This window comes from Zalophus californianus, chromosome 4, assembly GCF_009762305.2.
Source record: "Zalophus californianus isolate mZalCal1 chromosome 4, mZalCal1.pri.v2, whole genome shotgun sequence".
Taxonomy (NCBI): domain Eukaryota; kingdom Metazoa; phylum Chordata; class Mammalia; order Carnivora; family Otariidae; genus Zalophus; species Zalophus californianus.
In genome coordinates, this window is record NC_045598.1 from 121,216,453 (window position 1) to 121,236,463 (window position 20,011).

Genomic DNA, 20,011 nt, shown 5'->3' on the forward strand with positions numbered 1-20,011 from the left:
TGACATGATTTGCTTCCTGAAAGAGATCAGGGTAGATAGCTGACCACGTGGGGCTAAACTTTGGGGTGCATTTTCGATTAAATTTCGATTAAAACAGCAGATGGGTGAACCACTGCTGTTCTTCTAGTTGTGTATATTTCTTAGAGAACCAGCTGGGGCCCAGCTACATGAGGGAGCTTCTCAGCATACAGATGGCCCTGCAGATACCTGACGGTTTGGTAAAGGGTACTTTCTGACCTCTGGCTGCAGAAGAGTTCATGTTAGTGAGTTCTCGGGTACAAGTGAGCCATTGAAGTGTTCCAGAACAAGGCTTCTCCGTGTTCTGTATATTCTGTATATGGTAACATTCTGCCTTAAACAAATGGGAAACAAAAAACCAGCTACATGATATAATGGAAAAAAACCCTAAACTTGGGAAGGAAATCTAGGCTCCTGTTTTGTTTCCAGTACTCCTATATATGGACAGAACGCCCATTCAGGCCTCGTTCCTGCATGCACAAAGGGTGGGAACGTTGACCCTGCACAGCCCCCTTCATAGGATTGCGGTGCACGGTGAGAGGGCACAGCGAGACCAGGTGCTTTCTGCCAGCATTGCCTTCTGAACCTTTATCACAACGAGGGCTTAATGGGAACCTTGGAATTCTCTCTGACTCCTCTTTCTCTCACATACTGCCTCACATTTGTCCTCAGATCCTGTCGGCTCTACCTTCCAAGCCTGTGCACCTCCACTCCTACCCCCTGCCTCAGGGGCTATTTCTTCCTGCTGGCACGACTGCGGTGGCTCCCTCACCGGTCCCGCTGTCTGCCCCTGGCTCCTACAGACTGTTTCCAACAGAGCAAGTGCCCTAGCCTGAGTCAGATCAGCCCCTCCTCCCAAAGTGCTCCCATGCCTCACCTTCCTCCTTGCTGCACCCTGCACAGTGGCTCCCCCACTCCTCCCCTGCGACACTCCAGCAGTTCCGTGGGTCTGCGGGATCTTTGGGATCTGCAGGTGCAGGCCTACCTCGTGGTCTCTGCACCCTGCTCCCCGCTCTGGAGCAGTTCTCTCCGGCATCCGGCTTCCTCCTCCTCCTCCTCAGCTCCTTCCACATCCTCAGACTCCCTTTTCCCTGGGAGGCTTCCCTGTCTCGCCCACTTTAAAATCACACCCGGTCCTCCAAACTACCTCTCCCCCTTCCTTCTATGCTGTGGATTTTCTCATTTTGCCTTTTACTTTTTGCCTATGTTTTACTTACTTACTCTGTTTGACTCTGTCCTCACTAGAATGCAGTTCAGCTCCATGAAGGAGAGGATTGTTATCTGTGATGTTTACGGATGCATCTCCAGTGCCTACAACAGTGTTTGACCTATGGCCCGTGCTCAATAAATATTGGTTGCATGCAAGTATATGGAAGTTAACCATTGGAGGGAAAATGTCATTGGTTTGCTTCTTTGTAGCACATAGTTTTTGGCATGAGTATAGCAGACAAAACTTTATGAAAGATAGCAAATATCGTTATACTGTAGTGGCTTTCAGAAGTTAAACATCTCTGTGAGGTGGCCAAAATAGCAACCTGATTAGTAAATTAGATTTTTTCCCTCCTCTTTAGAGGTGGGTTAAGCCTTTTTTTGGCCAGAGTAATGCATGGGCGATGGTGTGTCTTTCCTCAGGGTGTCACACTGGGGCACATGACATCTCTTCGTCCTGTTTACTGGTGATGTTTAGTTGGGTCATTTGGTGACAGTGTTACATCCTGTCTTGAAAGGAAATTATTAGAATTCCATTCATAACCTTAGTTTATTGTCACATTAGAAGTATGGTGATGTACCTGCTTGAAAATGAAGGAAAATGTATCACTGTAGTGTTTTCATTTAATTACTTGTGGTGATGGTGTAACTTTGTAAGCTTTGGTTAGTTATTAGACTTGGCAGTACCTTTGTGTAGGACTTTTCTGAGAACTCAAAATTATGTGACATTTGTTATTTCACTGTACATTTTGTTCATCTAGAGAGAGGGGGTTACTATGGCCTAGATATAGATTGGCCCTTTGAGGTAGCACAGTAAGTCCCAGCTTCTTCACCAGGACTTTGCTCTTGGTCCCACTGCCACTCAAGTGGTTCTGTATTAAAGCTCAGCTATGCAGGGGGTGAGGAAGTACAGAGGAACTCGCTGTAAAAGTTGACAGAGTTAAGTCTGATTGTGTGTTCATGTATAGCATCTTGCATTCTGCACCCGAGTAAATGCCTGGCACTATTTGGATGTGGGAAAGAAATTGTCACCCGGGGGGTAGGGAACTTTGGAGGTAACAGACTTTCTTTTTGATTCAGATGAGTCCAAATTATAATTTCAGATGAGTGGACTGAAATATTTTTAAGCTTTTATGGAAAATGTGGACATATTTCATTTTGAAACTCTACAAGGAAGACATTTAGATAGGCTGATCAGTTTTATTTATTTATTTATTTAAAGATTTTATTTATTTATTTGACAGAGAGACAGCGAGAGAGGGAACACAAGCAGGGGGAGTGGGAGAGGGAGAAGCAGAAGCAGGCTTCCCGCAGAGCAGGGAGCCCGATGCGGGGCTCTATCCCAGGACCCTGGGATCGTGACCTGAGCGGAAGGCAGATGCTTACTGACTGAGCCACCCAGGCGCCCCTATTTATTTATTTTTAAAGATTTTATTTATTTAAGAGGGGGAGGGCATGCACGAGTGTGGGTAGGGGCAGAGGCAGAGGGAGAAGCAGATTCCCTGCTGAGCGCAGAGCCTGCCATGGGGCTCGATCCCAGGACCCCGAGATCATGACCTGAGCTGAAGTTAGACGGTCAGTGGACTGAGCCACCCAGGCGCCCCCAGTAGATCAGTTTGGGGTTTTTTTTTTTTTATTATTTTTTTAGATCAGTTTTATACCTTAAAATATTTGGAATGTGTGTGGGGTTTCACGGATTCATAAATACTTTTTTCCAAAATTCTCTTGAAAGGAAAATATCAGCCTCAGACCGACACGTTCTTATGTTACTAGTATTGGCTGAATATGCTAGCTGTAGATTGTCTCGTTCGTGAATTACTCCTCGACCAACATTTTGTACTAGGCAGTGTGGGGGGCCTTGAGGTGCACACAGCACACAAACACCTTACCCTCTTGGAGCTCTCCACCCGGCAGGCCCTTGTCACAGCATGCAGGGTTGTGTGGCCTGCCCTGGGGAGTACTGTGCAGGATAGCCGAGGAGATAGCTCGGAGAGCAGACAACAGGCGTTTTCGTCCCCAGAGTAGTTACTGTGAGAAAATCGAGGCTTTGTGAGACTTAGTAACCCAGCGAGGGTTACCAGCTAGCAGAACTTGGATGGAGGGAAGCTGGATCCATGTGACACGGGGCGGGGGGGAACTGTAATAATTTTTTTTTTTTTAACATCTGGCTGATTGTAAGGATGCTTATTCCAAAATGTTTCACACTACAAAGTGTGTATAAAGTAGAAAGTGAAAGCCCCCGTGCCCAATAAACATTGGTGCATTAATTATTCCTCTAGGCCTTTTAGTGGGAGATAGGTTTTCACACTGCAGATGTATTCTACACATATAATTCCCTTTTTTCAGTATATGGTGGCTGATCAATACATAGAGCTGTACCTTATCTTTTCAGATGGGTCAAACAACGATATCCTGTATCATGGAACTTCACTTACCTGTCCGCCTTTAATGGACATTTAAGTCATTTCTGGTGTTTTCACGGTTGAAAACAGTGCCTCCATACAGCTTAGCCCTTCATGTACATCTCTCCATGAACCTTTAGGATACATTCCTAGAAAGAATTGTCATGGGGGTCACAGGCTGTGTTCATTTTCTATATGGTGCATTTTCCTGGATTGCCCTGAAAGACCACGCCATTTCATAATCTTTTTGGTGGTGTGGGACTTGCTCATTTTTTTCTGCACTTCCCAACTCAGGACATTGTCGTTTGCCAATTTGATAGGCACACTTTCATCATCAGTGACGTTGAGTATTGTGCCATGTGTGTTACGGTCTTTTGTGTTTCCTTAACAGCTGACCTCTACACCGTTGTGCTGGATGGCGTCTAGCGCCTGGGATCGCTCTCTCTGATTGAAGATCAGATATGAGCCTGCACTCTTTTCTCCCTTCTAGTAGAGTGTAGAGGTTAAGATTGTCTTGGGGCTTATTCCCATTGCTGCCTCTTACCAGCGGTGGCTCCTTGGTGGGCTACTTAACCTTTAAATCCTCCATTTCCATTTTCGTAATGGGGGTAACACAGATTAAATGAACCAGTACATCTGAAGCCTTACCACGGGGCCTGGCACATGAGCAAACGCTCAGTAAATGTTTACCACTGTCAGTTAGCATTAGGCACCAGTGTGGGAAGTGACTTTCCCTCCTTCCTGTGTTCCTGTGGCAATCCCCGTGAGTCCTTCTCAGTTGCTTTGGGTTAGTGCTGGGATTCCCATGATAGTTGCTGCTTTCCCAAGTAAACTTCTCTGTCTGTGTCCCTCTGTGGCGTGGGTTCTGCAGGTGAGGTCCTGGACCAGCAGCATCAGCCTTTGCATGGGGCCTGAACGTTTTCCTTCTGAAGTCAGTTAGGGGCTGAATTTTGTCCCTGCCCCCCCAAATTCATATGTTGAAGCCCCAGTCTCAGCGTAACTTTACTTGGAAATAGGGCCCTTATGGAAATGGTTATGATTAAATGAGGTCATGTGGGTGGGGCCTGAATCCGATAGGATTGACGGCTTTGTAAGAGGAAGAGAAGGATTTTTCTCTCTCTTTGCACAAAGAGGTTGTGTGACCGCAGATACAAGCCAGAAGAGGGCTCAGAATGAAGCCTGCCCTGCTGGTTCCTTGATCTGGGACTTCGAGCCTCCAGAGCTGTGAGAAGTACATTTCTGTTGTTCAAACCATTCAGTCTTTGGTGTTTTGTTATGGCGGCTCTGGCTGTATTGTATTGGTGTCAAGTTGTTCATATTATTTATGTCATTGTCCTGGCGGATGGGTGCCTTTCTGGGGTGTCATTGTTTCTAGGCCCTCAGTTCATACATCAGAATGACCAGGAAGGCTGTGTAAAACACACATTGCTGGGGCTCACCCCAAGAATTTTAAATTGAGTCGGTCTGGGTTGGCTTGAGAAGTCACATGTCTAACAAGTTCCCCGAGGTGTCGATGCTCCTGGTGCCAGACCACACCGGGAGAACCAGTGTCCGAGTAGTGTGTGATAGAAATTTCAAACAAGAGCCCAGAAGACTCGTGGTAGGGATATACGGTTCTTCCACCCAACTCTCAAGACTCAGTTTCACCATCTGTAAATGGGGTTAATATTTGTACTGCTTATCTCATAGGGTTATTGAAGCTAAGATACATATGAAAAAAAGCTTTTGGGTCCTTCTCTGATCTTCATACAAAGCAGAGAGAGTAGGAGTGTGGATGTCTCATTCTTGTAAAAAGAAGAACAAGTGGGTGAATGCACAAGTGTTTTCACAGTAAGCTACAGAGCAAAAGTAAGGTATTCCCTTCCTTTTCTCTGCTGGATGGACACAGCCTGGTCATTTGATTTGCTGGGTCTGGAACTTTCTCTGCTCTGCATTCCCCACCCCAACGTCTCTTGAAAGCCAGACATTTTAGCCAAGCAGCCTTCATAATAGAGTCTGTGGCTCCTTATTCTGGCTCTCCTTTGTCAAGGATATCTGTGGCTTTTTTGGTGATTGTGGCAGTGGAAATTACTGAGTTTCTAGTTCTCCGTGGTTAAAACTTTTGGCCAGGCTGTTCATGTCCAGGATATCGTATCTGAAAGGTCCTTTTTGTTGGTTTGTTTCCATTGTTGTTTTGCCATGTTTAAATGTTTTATGATATCTAAGTTTTAAGTGTTTGTACGTTGCATTCCTCAGCAATGCTGTTGACCAACAATACATTACATGTTAATACGAACAACTTAATTTTTTATGAAAAATCAAGTGTTTTCCAAAGCAAAAGTTTATAGGGTATTACTTTATGTTTTTGTAAATCTCTTAGTGCCTGGCTCAATAGAAGACCGTTAGATTTTGATAGCTCCTTCTGCATTCCATCTGTTGTAATATGTTGTTTTGGTTGAAGAACATGAAGAAAATCTGGCATGCAGACTTGTAATTGAAAAGGGAGGAATATTTGAATAGGCTTTTTAGATAATTTTATACTATACTAAAACTATAAGGAGTAGGTTCTTAAAGGTTAGTTGTAGTGTGGAATCCGAAATCGTATCAGTGAAATTTTAGTATTTGGTTTCATTAAAATGCATTGGTGTATCTTGCACTTTGAGTGGATCTTTTATCCTTGTGTATAGTTTTGTAACATCATGCATTGGTAATTTGGAAAATATTGGTTCAGTGAGTTACATAAATCTTTCAGATGTTGACACATTTCATTATACAGTATTTTTAAAAATCTTTTTTCTCTTACTATCTACTCAAAAAATTCTTCAAGTATTGGGAAGCTGTCAAGTTCATGATGGTGGATACAGATTTTCCAAAATTCTGATTTTTGCTTGAAAGCTCAAATTTTATCATTGGCAACAAACTGTCAATTGTTGTCCTTAAGTGACAGACTTATTTTGTTCATTTTTGAGAAAATGCCTGCCACACACTCGTCTGAATAATGATGGTTTGTAAGTTGGTTTTTTTTTCCCCCCATTAAAAATGGTGTCGTTGGGTCGTGGGCATTAAGGAAGGCACGTGATATGATGTGCACTGGGTGTTATATGCAACTGATGAATTATTGAACAATACATCTGAAACTAATGACGTACTATATGTTGGCTAGTTGAATTTAAATTTTAAAAAATGGTGTTGTTTGAAAAAAGCTTGCAACTCAGTCACACAAACTGTTTCTCCATCTACCCTGAATCAAATGGCTTATGGCATTAACCACCATCTAGAAAGATCCAGGTGTATAGAAATGATGCATAGAGGGCAAATACCTTTGTGTACAGAAAGAAGGGCTTAGCATTCGGAGACAATTTGGGGAAGCATCTCCTCTGCTGGTTAAAAAATTCTCATGACATAGTTGACTTAATACACCAGAAATTATGCAAATGAATTTTGTTTCCTTCAACATAGTGACCTTGGAGTCACAACACCACATTCAGTGATAACGCCAACAGAACAGAATGTTTTTAGAATGCCACCTTATTTGGAATTGCTTCAAGTTATGACTTTAGCTTACCCCGTAGATGGTGTTTGGATGTACTGTTTTAAAATTGTATTGCCTCAAACATCTGTTAACATTTTTCCAGTGATGTATACAGTTACCTAGTCTGAGAGGACACTGTTGCCTAAGAATAAGGGGATACGTTCGTAGCAGTGTAGGGTATTTATTACAGTGGGAACCAGCACTAGTCTTAGAGCCTTCACTCTCTCTCTCTCTCTCTCTGACTAGCTGAATGACCTTGAATAAAGCATTTACCTTCTCACTGTTTCTCTCTAAGGTCAAGTGATCGGATTGGGTCTTGAGTCTTTTAGCACACCCGTCCTGTGATTCCCAGATTCTAGATGCATGAAAGCAGGATTTCCTTCATGGTCTGCGAGGGTGTCCATCCAGGGACTTGCTCTGCAGACTTCTGTCTGGACTCTTTCTGCTGGCTCTGTCTCTGCACTAGCAAGGTGACAGGCTTCTGTGGTTGTGATTTTTAAGAGGCATTTTTGATTCTTAATAGGGCAGAAGAGTTCAGAACTTGGTATAATACCATTTGAGTTTTGTACTGTCAGCTCCCATGAAGAGATACCCAGTATATTTGGCAGTGAAGCTGGGAGTAGGGAAATCTAGATGACTAGGTTAGGGTTGGTGCAAAGTGTGGGGAGAACAACTAACATTTACCATCTGTTGTGTGCAAGGCATTCTGTTAATGGCTACTTGTGACAAATCACTTCTAAGCAGCCCTTTGAGGGAGGTGATGGAATACTTATTTCCATATTTTCGTAGATGAGCAGCTGAGGTCCAGAGAGCTGCCTTAATTTGCTTGAGGTAGCGCAAGTGTTTGGGCCGGATCTGGCTGGCTTCACAAATGGTTTTCCCCAAATTTCTAGATGCTCTTCTCTTCTACCCCCTTCTCATGTTTCCTTATGATTGTTTTAAGCTTTTCTAAAGTGTTAAAGAGATGTCACAATTGTGCAACATTAATCTTTGATTAGGTGGTGATTTTATAAATAAGCTTAACATTTATAAGCTTAATTTTTGACAGTGGTCAATAAAAGATAAAGATGAGAAAATGCTGATGTGAAATCATAAACTTGTGTTGAAAGGGGGTCTGCCCAGGGCTATTAGATATATAAAATTGAGGGGAGATAAGCTTTGGGACAAATTCAGAAACGGATGATGGGATTTGCAAATACAGCATTCAGGTGTCTTCCAGTTTGCCTTTCATGTCAGGGGGTAGAAACTCAGATTTTTGTGGCTTATTTATTGGAAAAAAAACTCTTACTTTTTATTCCTTCTGCAAGCATGTGCGTGCACCTGCTTTATCCTTGCCACGGTGATAAGTACTGGGGATAAAATGAGGAGGGATGAGCAGTACTCCAGGAGCCCGTAGCCCAGGGGCAGTGGGCACAGTACCATGTTGGTGATGACCAAAGTCTCTCCACTCCCTGGGGGCTCTAGGGAGGGGACCTGTTGGGCTTCTGGGCGAAAGCCCTGCAAACTGCAAAGGTGTACTGTTCTAGATTCCAGATATGGGGAAACCTACTGATGGTGGCTTGTTAGGGAAGATGTTTTAAAGAACTGTTCTGTGATCTTTTCTGAAAGTTTTTTTTTTTAAGATTTTATTTATTTATTTGACACAGAGAGAGAGAGAGAGAGAGAGAGAGAGAGGTAGCGAGAGCAGGAACACAAGCAGGGGGAGTGGGAGAGGGAGAAGCAGGCTTCCCGTCAAGCAGGGAGCCCAACGCGGGGCTTGATCCCTGGGTTCACGACCCGAGCCGAAGGCAGGCACTTAATGACTGAGCCACCCAGGTTCCCCTCTGAAAAATTTTAAAATTGTGGAAGCTGAAATTTTGTGTGTGTTTTGTTTTTGTGTGTGTGTGTTGGGGGGGTTTTGTTTTGTTTTGATTGGAGAGCTCTTCCATCGGTATAGTTAGGGAATCTGAGGAAAGAAGTGTCCTAAGCTAGACCTTTAAGACTAATCATGATGAATAATAAAAATTTTAATATATTTTTTATAGTGAGTATATTTGTGCTAGGAATTTGAAGAAGTTACCCTTACAGCATCCCTGTTGACATTAACTTATTTTGACATTAACCTATTTTGACATTAACCTATTTTGCTTTTGGAAAAGGAAATTGAAGAGGTCACTTCTCAAGTTTGCTCAGCAAATAAATGGGAAATGGGAAGAATACATTTAGCCTCCAGTTCTTCAGTGCTTTATAGGATGACTTGGAGTTATATTCTGAACCCTTAAATTGTTAATTTAACGGAAGGATTACAGTTCTGTGACCAAGAGTTTATATTATTGGTGATTAGGGAGAGATTGTGTGCTGCCAGCCTTGTTTAGGAATAAAGAGAGCATGAGGTTTCATTTTTCTGAGAAATTTGCTTTAGGTGACTGCTTGGTCTTCGGACCAGCACTTCGGACATTTAGGAAAAGACCTGGCAGGCTTCTGAGGCCTTTTTCGTGGAGGGGTGCTTGCAGGTGTCCACTGCCCTGACCTCCGTTTCTCTAGGTGGTCTGAAGCAGAGGAATGCCCGAGGATGCCCCTTTATAGCGTCGCAAAGGAATGCGTTCTGAGGAATGGTGGTTTCCTAATCTTACCACGTAAGTCAGGTGCTGATTTACCTTTAGGGGGGAACAGTTACTTGAGTTACTAGTGGTTCCCACATTTTAGTAAGGGGGGATTCCTTCTAAAATGTATATCTTTCTAAATAGCATAGCTTAAAAACTTTGGAGTGATTCACTTCTCCATGAATTCGGAATGAATTCTGTAGAGTGATAATTCTACTTTAGCGTTACTGAATTATTTACATAATATATATGTGTTCAGTTTATCTGTATAGTCACTTTTTATCAATTATCTGTGCTTTTTGAAATTGTAATTACTTTTCTATCACTAGAAGTGTGGTTTCAGAAGAGGGCAGCTGTACTTCACCGATTTCCAATTGTGAAGTACTTAGTGTCTTAGAGTGGTAAGATGTTTGCCATTTTGTTCAGCCACCTTTCCACTTCCCCTCTCCACATGAAGAACCAAGAACCAGAGAGGCTAACTAACTGGGTCAAGGCCACACAGCCTGGTTGATATATTTTGCATATTTAAATTTCTCACATTAAAGGAGAAAGTTGTTTGATCATCTGCATTGCCTACTAATCATGTGCCAGGGACTGTGTTAAGTGCTTTGTATATACACTCCAGTTTAGTCCTCATGAATTAGAGATAGGTGGAATTATCATTTCCAGAACCAGATGTCATTTCAGAGTTGGTCTCAGACCTTAGTGGGTTCATAGTGCCCTGTGACCATGCCACTTTGCTCTGTCGATACGCGGGTCTTTTCTGGTTCCATACAAATTTTGGGATTGTTTATTCTATTTCTGTGAAAAATGCTGTTGAAATTTTTATATGGATTGAATTGAATCTATAGATTCCTTTGGGTAGTGTGGACATTTTATTTTATTTTATTTATTTTTTTAAAGATTTTATTTATTTATTTGAGAGAGAGAGGGTTGAGCACATGGGGGGTGGGAGGGGAGAAACAGACTCTGCTGAGCAGGGAGCCCGATGCGGGGCTCGATCCCAGGACCCTGAGATCATGACCTGAGGCCAGACACTTAACCAGCTGAGCCACCGAGGGTGCCCCATGTGTGGACATTTTAATAACATTAATTCTTCAATCCATGAGCACCGTATATCTTTCCACTTTTGTCTTCAGTTTGTTTCTTTAAAACTTACACTTCAAGACCACTGCCTCCCTTGGAATTGAACAAGCCAATTGAAGCCATGGGAATGAAACCATATTCACTTTTTGTTAACTCTGTATCTGTACCCATCATTCTGCTTGTCCTGGTGAAAAGAGGCAGATCCCATGCCCTCTGCATGGGTCTTCTCCCACCCCTGCCCCCTCCTCTGAGACTCATGCCCTTTATTGTTCCCCTTTTTTCTATGCTCCTTCTTGGACCTCTCACTCAATGTCTCCTGTCAGTGTTATGTATCTTATCTAACAGATGCTTATATAGTGCTTACCATGTGGCAGGCACCATTCTGAGCACTTTACAAATATTAATGCACTTAATTCTAACAGCCTTGTGGAGTAAATGCTGTTGTTATCCTCATTTTATATTGAGGTACAGAGAGACTTAAGGAATTTTCCCAGGGTTGTGTGAGTTGTGTTTGAGCACAAATCCCATTTCTCTCTTGTTGAGTCTACAGATACCAGTCCTTGATCAGTCCACTCCACTGCTGCCTGTTGTCTCTTCGCCTTCTCTGTTGGAGGCTGGCAGCCACCTCTGCTTTTCTCTCCTCCCATCACCACCGTAACTGGGGCACTTGAGCTTCTGGCTGTTCTACTTTATAGAAGCTGCTCTTAGAGTTACTGACATCCTGCCTCTGGAGTCTGGTGGACACTGTTCTTCTTTCTCTATAGCATTCGAACCTGTTGATCACCTCCTTCTTAAAGCTTTTTTTTGCCTTTTTTTGATGTTTGCTTTTGTCGTGCTGGCTGACGCTTCTGCCTGCCCTGCAAGTGTTGGTATTCCTCAGGGTTCTCTCCTTGTTCTTTTCTCTTATCATTAAACATACTTTCTGGGTGATCTTATCTACTCCAAGACTTTGCCTTCCTTCTGTTTGTCAGTGACCTAGACAGCCGTAGCTTTAGCTCAGCTCTCTCTCTCTCTCTCTCCACTTTTATATTGTATGGCTTCCTTGGTGGCTCTGTGTGGATTATTTCTACACCTCTCCCCCACCCCGTATGAATTCAACTTCTCTTCTGTTCCCCATGTTTCGGTGAATGGGATAACCATCTGCTCAGTTACCCAAGCCAGAGTCCTGTCATCCTAGACTCTTCATCCTCAACATCCGATCAGAAACGGCGTCAGATGGTTGGGTGGTTCCGGGGAGAGTCTTCTAACTGGGCTTCTTGGGCCTACTCTTGTACCATTCCCACCTCTCCCAGTCTGTAATCCACAAGCCGGTAAGGGGGATTCTTTCCAAAATGTACATCTTTCTAAACCATGTGGCTTAAAAACGTGGGAGTGACTTGACTTCTCCGTGAACTCAGAATGAATTACAAAGGACCTTCAAGATCTGGCCTCCACTTAAGACATACTGAGGTATTTGCAGACATCTGAGTATACCTGCTTCCCTGAGCCTCGGGAATGGATTTTTCCGTCCTCCTGCTTCCCTCTGCCTGCTGGCCTCCTGCTTGCCTCTGGATCTCTGCTTAGACAGAGTCCTCTAGACCACAGCTGCCCGCATTGTCCTGCCGTGGTGGAAGTTCAGCAGAGCTCTGTGTCTGCTGCATCCACTTGAGTCGCCACTGCCACGAGTGGCTGTCGAGCACTTGCCTGTGGCTCGTGTGACAGAAGAAGAGGATTTTTAAACTTCATGTAATTTCACTTCATTGAAATAGCTACAGGGGTGAATGGGAGGGTTCCTGTGCTGCTCGGCATTCTGTTCTTATCTCCACCAAAACACTTTCCCCAAGAACAACAAAATACTAGCTGATAGTATTGGAGGGGTCAGAAAAAATTCACAAACAACAAGCTCAAGAACTCAAAGTACATTTATATGAAGACAGAAGAAGACTATAATGAAGAAAAATAATTGTATTAAAACATGATTTTGATTCATCAGGAACCAGTTATGATTTTCAGCATATTCACATGGCTACTTGTTTTATACTGGATTTACATCTGAAATGCTTAAGTATAAGCTGTGAACCAAGGGGCCAGGTGGAATTAACAATCAAAACTTATTTCAAACATTTTATTGTTTGTGGATGCCAGATAATTTTACAGTTTTCAATGATACTTGTTATTTGGGTGGTTAGCAAATATTGATGGAACTTAAAATGGTTCATGATGAAAGAAATATTGAAATGTATATATTTGCAAGTTAACCTTTCAACAGGACATCATTTATTCAAATAAAAGATACATGCAAAATCAAAAAATTAAAGTAACAGAAAAGTTAAATTCATTCTACAAAAAAGTTATAAATGATTCTGATAGGTTAAAGGCTGCTAACTACCAAGTTTGTATGCAGCCAATAAAAATTATTTGAATACTGATGATCTAAACAATTTGAAATACCAAATGGTATTTTAAAGCTATTCCCTTTACCATGGTGAGAATCAGTCTTTAATCTCCCTTATTTTAGTTTTAGTGCTAAGGAACGTTGGTCTTAACAGCTGTCCAACGCAGACACAGAGGGCTTGTGAATTTACTTTTGAAGTAGAACGTGAGATATGTGGTCTTCCAGAACACTTTATGCTCTTTCCAGGTATACATTGCAATCTGGAAGATGTAGTGTAGGGCAGTACTCTATTTAATGGGACACTCTGATTTATGTACAGAATCCTTAAGGCTGTTTTAAGAAATTTGAGATATGTTTGTCATAGCCACTGGTTTTTAAAGGTAACTGAACCCTCGGTAGCATGGTTAGACTAAAATGTGTTCTTTATGTTCTGCAGAGTTGTTTTAGAGGAAAAATTGTGAATGTTTTCAAATTATTTCTGAGAAATGGGCATGGGACTTTGGTATATTTAGAGACATAACGAATATGGGGGCGAGAACATGAACAGTGTGAGTAGGTGTAGTATGATGTATAGTATCTGTGATGAAACTTAACTATTTTCATTTCCTTACCTGCACCATAATTTTATTGGCAGATGATGTATACTAGTTAAACTTGGAAAAACCATACCAGTGGGTGGGTGCAGCAGTCTGAGGCCTTAGGAAGCTCTGTATTTTAAAGGTGAGTAGATAGGTGTCTGTTCTTTTTGTATTTTTTGATTAAACCAAGTACAAATGTCAGTGGTAAGATCTCTTTGGTAGCCTTAAATCATCTTGATCATCCTCATTATGTGAAATAAATGTCTCACCTGGTAGTAGCTCCTCTTCTCACTCTGCCTTTTTTCTTTTTACACGTTACAGTCTCTCTTACCTGCTCACTCGAGGTGAACTTAATATTGATCTCTGATCAAAATGAACACAAGGTAGAAATTACAACTACATCAGTAGGATCCCTTTTCAAACTGAAATATAAAGTTTACCTGCCAGTTAGAACTATATCCTAATATCAGGAAACTTGTACACTCATGTAAGAATTACTTAACGTGAGAATTGGTTAACTGAATGACTTTTAGGGGAATATTTGAGGCAGAAGTGGCTATTATAGTCCGCTTTCAGCAACATAGAATAGTATGGTGCTGCAGTAAAATAATAAAGGAATTTGTTGCAGAATGTATTGTAATATCAGGGGGAACAGATTTGGGTTATGAATTCATTTGGTTAGAATAGTATAAAAGATATTTCATTTTGCCCACAGTGCTCAGCTAACTGGGGAAGGAAGCTCAGAAGACTTATGGGTAACGAGGAAAAGGGCTGGTTTAGGGTTGAGCCTTTGCTGTGGATGCAGGAAAATGTAAAGTTAAATATACAGAGTCTATGGAGAAAATTGTTGTCTTTTATTACATGCGAATATGAAGACATTTAACTTGGCTAAAAGAGGTATCAGACTTGGGCACCTGGGTGGCTCAGTTGGTTAAGTGTCTGCCTTTGGCTCAGATCATGACCTCAGGGTCATAGGACCCAGCCCCACTGCACTGGGGCTCCCTGCTCAGTGGAGACTCTGCTTCTCCCTCTCCCTTTGCCCCTCCCCCTCTGCTCATGCTCTGTCTCTTGCTTTCTCTCTCAAATAAATAAAATCTTAAAAAAAAAAGATGTATTGGACTTATTTAGCTGCGTGAAATTGATAGTTTTGACTATCAGTAGTTATATTTTAGAATATTTTAAAAAATGTTTTTTTAAATTTTATTTACTTATTTGTCAGAGAGAGAGAGCACAAGCAGGGGGAGTGGCAGGCAGAGGGAGAAGCAGACCCCGGCTGAGCAAGGAGCCCAATGCGGGACTTGATCCCAGGACCCCGGGATCATGATCTGAGCCGGAGGCAGACGCCTAACTGACTGAGCCACCCAGGCGTCCCTAGAATAGTTGTTTTTTTTTTTTAAGATTTTATTTATTTATTTGAGAGAGAGAAACAGCACGAGAGAGGAAAGGGTCAGAGGGAGAAGCAGGCTCCCCGCCGAGCCGGGAGCCCGATGTGGGACTCGATCCCAGGACTCCGGGATCATGACCTGAGCCAAAGGCAGTCGCTTAACCAACCGAGCCACCCAGGCGCCCCCTAGAATAGTTTTTGATAATAGTTTTGGTTATCAGATAGTTTTGATGATGGTGGCATTGTAGAACTTACATTTATAAGTGTCATAGGCATAGAAAAAATGTTTCCAACCTTGTTACAATTCAGAATGATTATGATATAATAGATGCGAAGCTGTTTATTATATATTCCAGTCTTCCTTCCATTTCCTTTGTCAAATATAATTTATATTGAAGTAGAGATTTAATGTAGTTACTGAATAAGTGACATTTGTTTTCTTCCCTTTTCCCCCTATAGATTTACCTTTTTGAGATCATGTGCAGTTTTCCCAAGTAACTTTCTGTAACACTCTTCCAAGGACCTCCTCAGCCTTTCTTTATAGTTCTGTGTCACTTTTATATTGCTTGCTTCCCTGATAGAAATTTGGATTTTTCGAAGTCCTGTGTACTCCTCTTCTGCATGAAATACAGCATCTTTAAAAAACCTTCCAGGTTACCGTGTGACCTCTACCCTCGTCCTGTGACACTTTGTGTCTGAGCTCAGGTTTATTCATGATGGATAAGGCTTCTCATCACATGTGCTCTCTTCTAGCAGAGAAAATGATAAATTATTTTCAGCTGTGGTATTGCCAAAGGTTCTTTTCCCCCTCCTCTAAGGAAAAGAATGTTAGTAGTACGCATCCGAGAACAGTATTTACTGCAACCTCCCTCTCCCTGCGTTTCAAACCAGGCAGAGTTGGGTACAGAATTGGGAGTTTTAAACTCCCCCTGGAAGATGAGACAGGACCCCCTTTTCAACTTTTTAGAACCCTTGAAAATGCAAAAGAATGTAGGAAATTGCCAGATCAGTTAATCCATGACAACTGTAGTTAAGTATACAGAAAACTGTTCTTACAAGAGCAGTTGGCTGTTTGCCTTTGTTTTAGCCCCTCAGCATTGTTGCCTGTATCCCGCTGTGGCATCTTTCAGTGGTTCAGGATGAGCTTTTTAGGGGTCTGTGATCAGCAGGGTGGCCCTAGGCAGCTCCTTCCTTCCCTCCTTCTATTCTCTTTTCACTTTCTGTAGGCTTGACATCACCAGATGGGGTGTGTGTGTGTGTGTGTGTGTGTGTGTAGTCAGTTGCTTGAAATAGTTCTAGTTAGAGTGAATAGGGAAATATATTTTCAAATGGCGATTTTTAAATAGGCTAATAAACATGCGACATCATTTGCCTTTATAGATCAACCATGTTTTGTTTGTTTAAACTCTGCCAGGGTATTTTATAGTATTAAGCAAGATGTATCAGCAATCACAAAATTTGGAAAATTTATATTACTGTTCCATTAGTCTGCCCAATAAACATCCTTGCCAGGTGGATTGAAATACATTTCTGAAGTTTAATTTTTCCCTGTCCCAAATAAAAATTTCCATTTACCTATTTTTGGACCTGTCTCTGTTTGCTTTCCTCCTTGTCTGTAATAAAATTAATTAAGATAGCATTAAAAAGATGGGGTAGATTCACATATTTTACAGAGATACATATCTTGTGTACGTATATGGGTATAGCACGTACAGATGTGTCTATAGGTTTTGTCCTCATTTCTTTTGCCATGTTATATTGAATATTCCAAGTGCTTTTAGAGTGTATACTGGTCTATTGCTGGGCCATGTGAAGTTGTGTATGGAAAGGTCACCCTGGATGTGTTCTTCTTAGGTCTTGTGGTGGGACAAGCAGGTTAGCTGTCTGCTGGCTGCCTTCTCAGTGGGCCTAGTCTTTGAAGGAGCTAATTTCAGAGAGTGATATTTCAGTGTGGAATTGCAGGGTATAAAGGTTGTTCTCTAAAGGACATTGATTTCCAGGATTCTTGTGGTTTAGTGGCACAACTTATGTATAGGACAGTATGTACCTTTTGGCCAATTTAGAAAAAAAAATTAGTGTTGTGGCCATGCACTTGGTATGAACTGTTAGCTGAGTGCTCTTTCATTAGTTGCCTTGAAGAAAACATTGGTCCCATTGTTTGTGATCAGCAGGGCACCCCTGGATTATATGGACACGTTATATAGAAAAAAAAATCATCTTTATCTGAAAGACAGCTCAGAATATACAGACTCTCAAAGTTATGTAGAAATAACTGAAAGATTTCTGCAAGAAACCTGTGAAATAGTGTGTTATGTAACATAGCATTAGATATCAATGTTAACTGCATTTTTTGGAGGGGCCATGTAAAATGATTGGCAAGCAGATGGATGTATCTTTAAAATCAAGCCACTTTTAAATGTCCACTCGTTGTAAACCATTGCAGATTAAAATTTATCACTAAGGAGTACTCATAATTCTTTGGATGAGGTCAGTATCAGTATTGTTTCTTTGTTGGTCAGGAATGCCAGGACTACCTTTCCTTAAGAGTAAGATAGCACATCTTTGTATTACTTTGTAATTCTTTGGGATGAGTTATTTGTTGTTGGTTATTCATTCTCGTGTTAACTGAGGAGCAGTGAGAACCATAGCGGCTGGAGGGCCTCGGAGTCTGAGAGCTGGACTTCCCAGATCTGCACTGGAATCCACAGGGGCGCTTGTTAATAAAATGCAGATTCTGGGCTTGTTAATAAAATGCAGATTCTGGGTCTGGGTTAGGACCCCAAGATTCTGCATCTCTCACCAGCTCCCAGGAGGTGCCCGCGGTCCCAGGACCCCCTTCAAATGGCAAGGCAAACAGGAGAGCAACAGTGCTGGGTGTTTTTGTAGCCCTTTGCCCAGTGTGGCGCAAATACTAGGGAGGGCTCCAAAATCAGCCTGAGGAGGAGAAGGGCTGAGGGTCAGGAAGTTCCCCCAGGTGGCTGGTAACAAAGGAACTGAGAGGAAGAAGACGCCAGACTGCATGGTGAGGGGGTAAGGAGGCAGGTGGGGAGGCATGGAAGGTGTGAGGAAATGAATGGATAATTGTTGGTAAACTTCCCGCGGTTTGACGGCTATTTGTGCTTGTTTCAGTGGCAGGGGGAGGGGAGTTTGGGGGGGTTAGAATGGAGGTTGACAGGGATCTGATTATGAAGTGCCTTCCCCACGCTGGAGCATTTGGACTTGATGGGAAGCCACGGAAACTCCTTTAAGGATTTTAATCAGGGGAGAAAGATGATGTGTTTTGTGTTTTGGAAGATCATTCAGTCGGCTGTGTGAACTTGTTGAGACCCGACTCGGGGAGAAACAGCCAGCCTTTCATGTTTTGTCCTGTGTGTCCCTAACACACGAAGGCCTGACTCCACAGGAGCTGGTGTGAACTGAGAGGAGAAGTGGACTGGTGGGATATTTGGGAGGCTGAGTTAGCAGGTTGGCGGTGGATGGAGTACGCAGGCTATCCAAGGGGGTGTATGAGAAGAGCAAACTGCACAGGACGGGGGGCATGGCTGTCTTGTTCAGCTCTCCCCCCGGTGTCTGGTAAATGCATTATGCAAAGTTAGGCACTCATTAAATATTTTTTAAATGAATGAATGATGGGAAGGATAGAGGGTTATTTCCCATTGTTTGGCTGGGTTAGAGAGGCAGATGGATCTAGTACTAGCTGCCATAGGGAATGCCGATGTAAAGCATAGCATTGCTCTGTACAGCATCAATTCTGAGCATAGTTTTTCCTGTACAAAATATGTATCTCTTCAATTCATATCAGCAAATTTGGGGGTTACCTTAGTGTTATGAATGAAAGCTAACTGTAGATGCAATTCTTACTCTTTTTTTTTTTTTTTTGGTTTTATTTTTCATATGGTGCTTGGACCAACATAGATCTTTTGAAGGACTTCAAATCCTTTTTTGTTTTTCTATATTTTTTTCTTCCAATAAAATAGTGACTGAAGGTAATACCCAAAGCCACTAAGAAAAATAGTGGCCTTACTCTATAGTTATGTAGATTCTTGGTTGTAAAAATTAAGATTGCAAATACTTTATTAAAGGGCAATGGTAATATGGCAATTATGAGTGAAAAGGATTTTGAAATTAATTGTTCTTAAGTGTAGTATTTTGTGTAGTTCAGACTCAATTCTTAACATAATAAAAATTATTCATTAAGAAATAGAAATACATGTTGGGAGGTATTACAGAAAGGAGAAATTTTATAGGTTGGAAATACAGTTAATTAAGATAAAATGTGTTAAATGGAACAAACACTGTAAATTTCATCACAAGGGGTAGGTATGGACCTTTGAAAGAATGCTTTGAAAGAACACTCTGAACAGTAGAAAATATTTTTCATCAAAGAAAATTGCTACTATCTTATATGGTCTTTGTCTAAAAATGTTACTTCTAACAAGAAGTATATAGTAGTGCTGTCCATAGATGTTTCTGCAATGATGGAAATGTTCCATGTATGCACTGTGCATATACGCACAGAGAGCCTTTGAAATGTAGCTTGTGTGACTGAGCTCCTGAATTTTAAATTTTATTTAGTTTTAATTAATTTAAATAGCAACATGTGGCTCATGGCTGTTGTGTGGGACAGCACATCCATAGCATATTGGTACCGCCTGAACATACTAATGAGGAAGAAAATGTCGTCTTTCCCCGGGTGGGGGATGGGTGGTTCAGGAAGGGCACCATTTGGTCCATGAGGCAAATCTGGAATGGACTTGTGGTCAACTGATGTTGCTGACTTGGAGTTCTTTATCTGGGTCGTTGTCTATTGGATAGTACCTTCTCCCACAGCGAGCATTGGCCTGAGTAGACTTTTTCTCTTTTCCAA

The 20,011-nt window shown here is 41.9% G+C and overlaps 1 protein-coding gene across 5 annotated transcripts in view; it reads left to right on the top strand.

Annotated features, from left to right (window-relative positions):
- Positions 1-20,011, top strand: part of CHD7 (chromodomain helicase DNA binding protein 7) — a 184,845-nt gene that overhangs the window by 35,708 nt on the left and 129,126 nt on the right. Inside the window, exon 1 of one of the 5 annotated variants that reach the window (XM_027597270.2) lies at positions 13,166-13,272. The exons of the other annotated variants lie outside the window; for them this stretch is intronic. The gene's annotated coding sequence lies outside the window, so the exon portion shown is untranslated. Of the gene's footprint in view, positions 1-13,165; positions 13,273-20,011 lie in introns of those variants that run through there. 5 annotated transcript variants of the gene reach the window in all.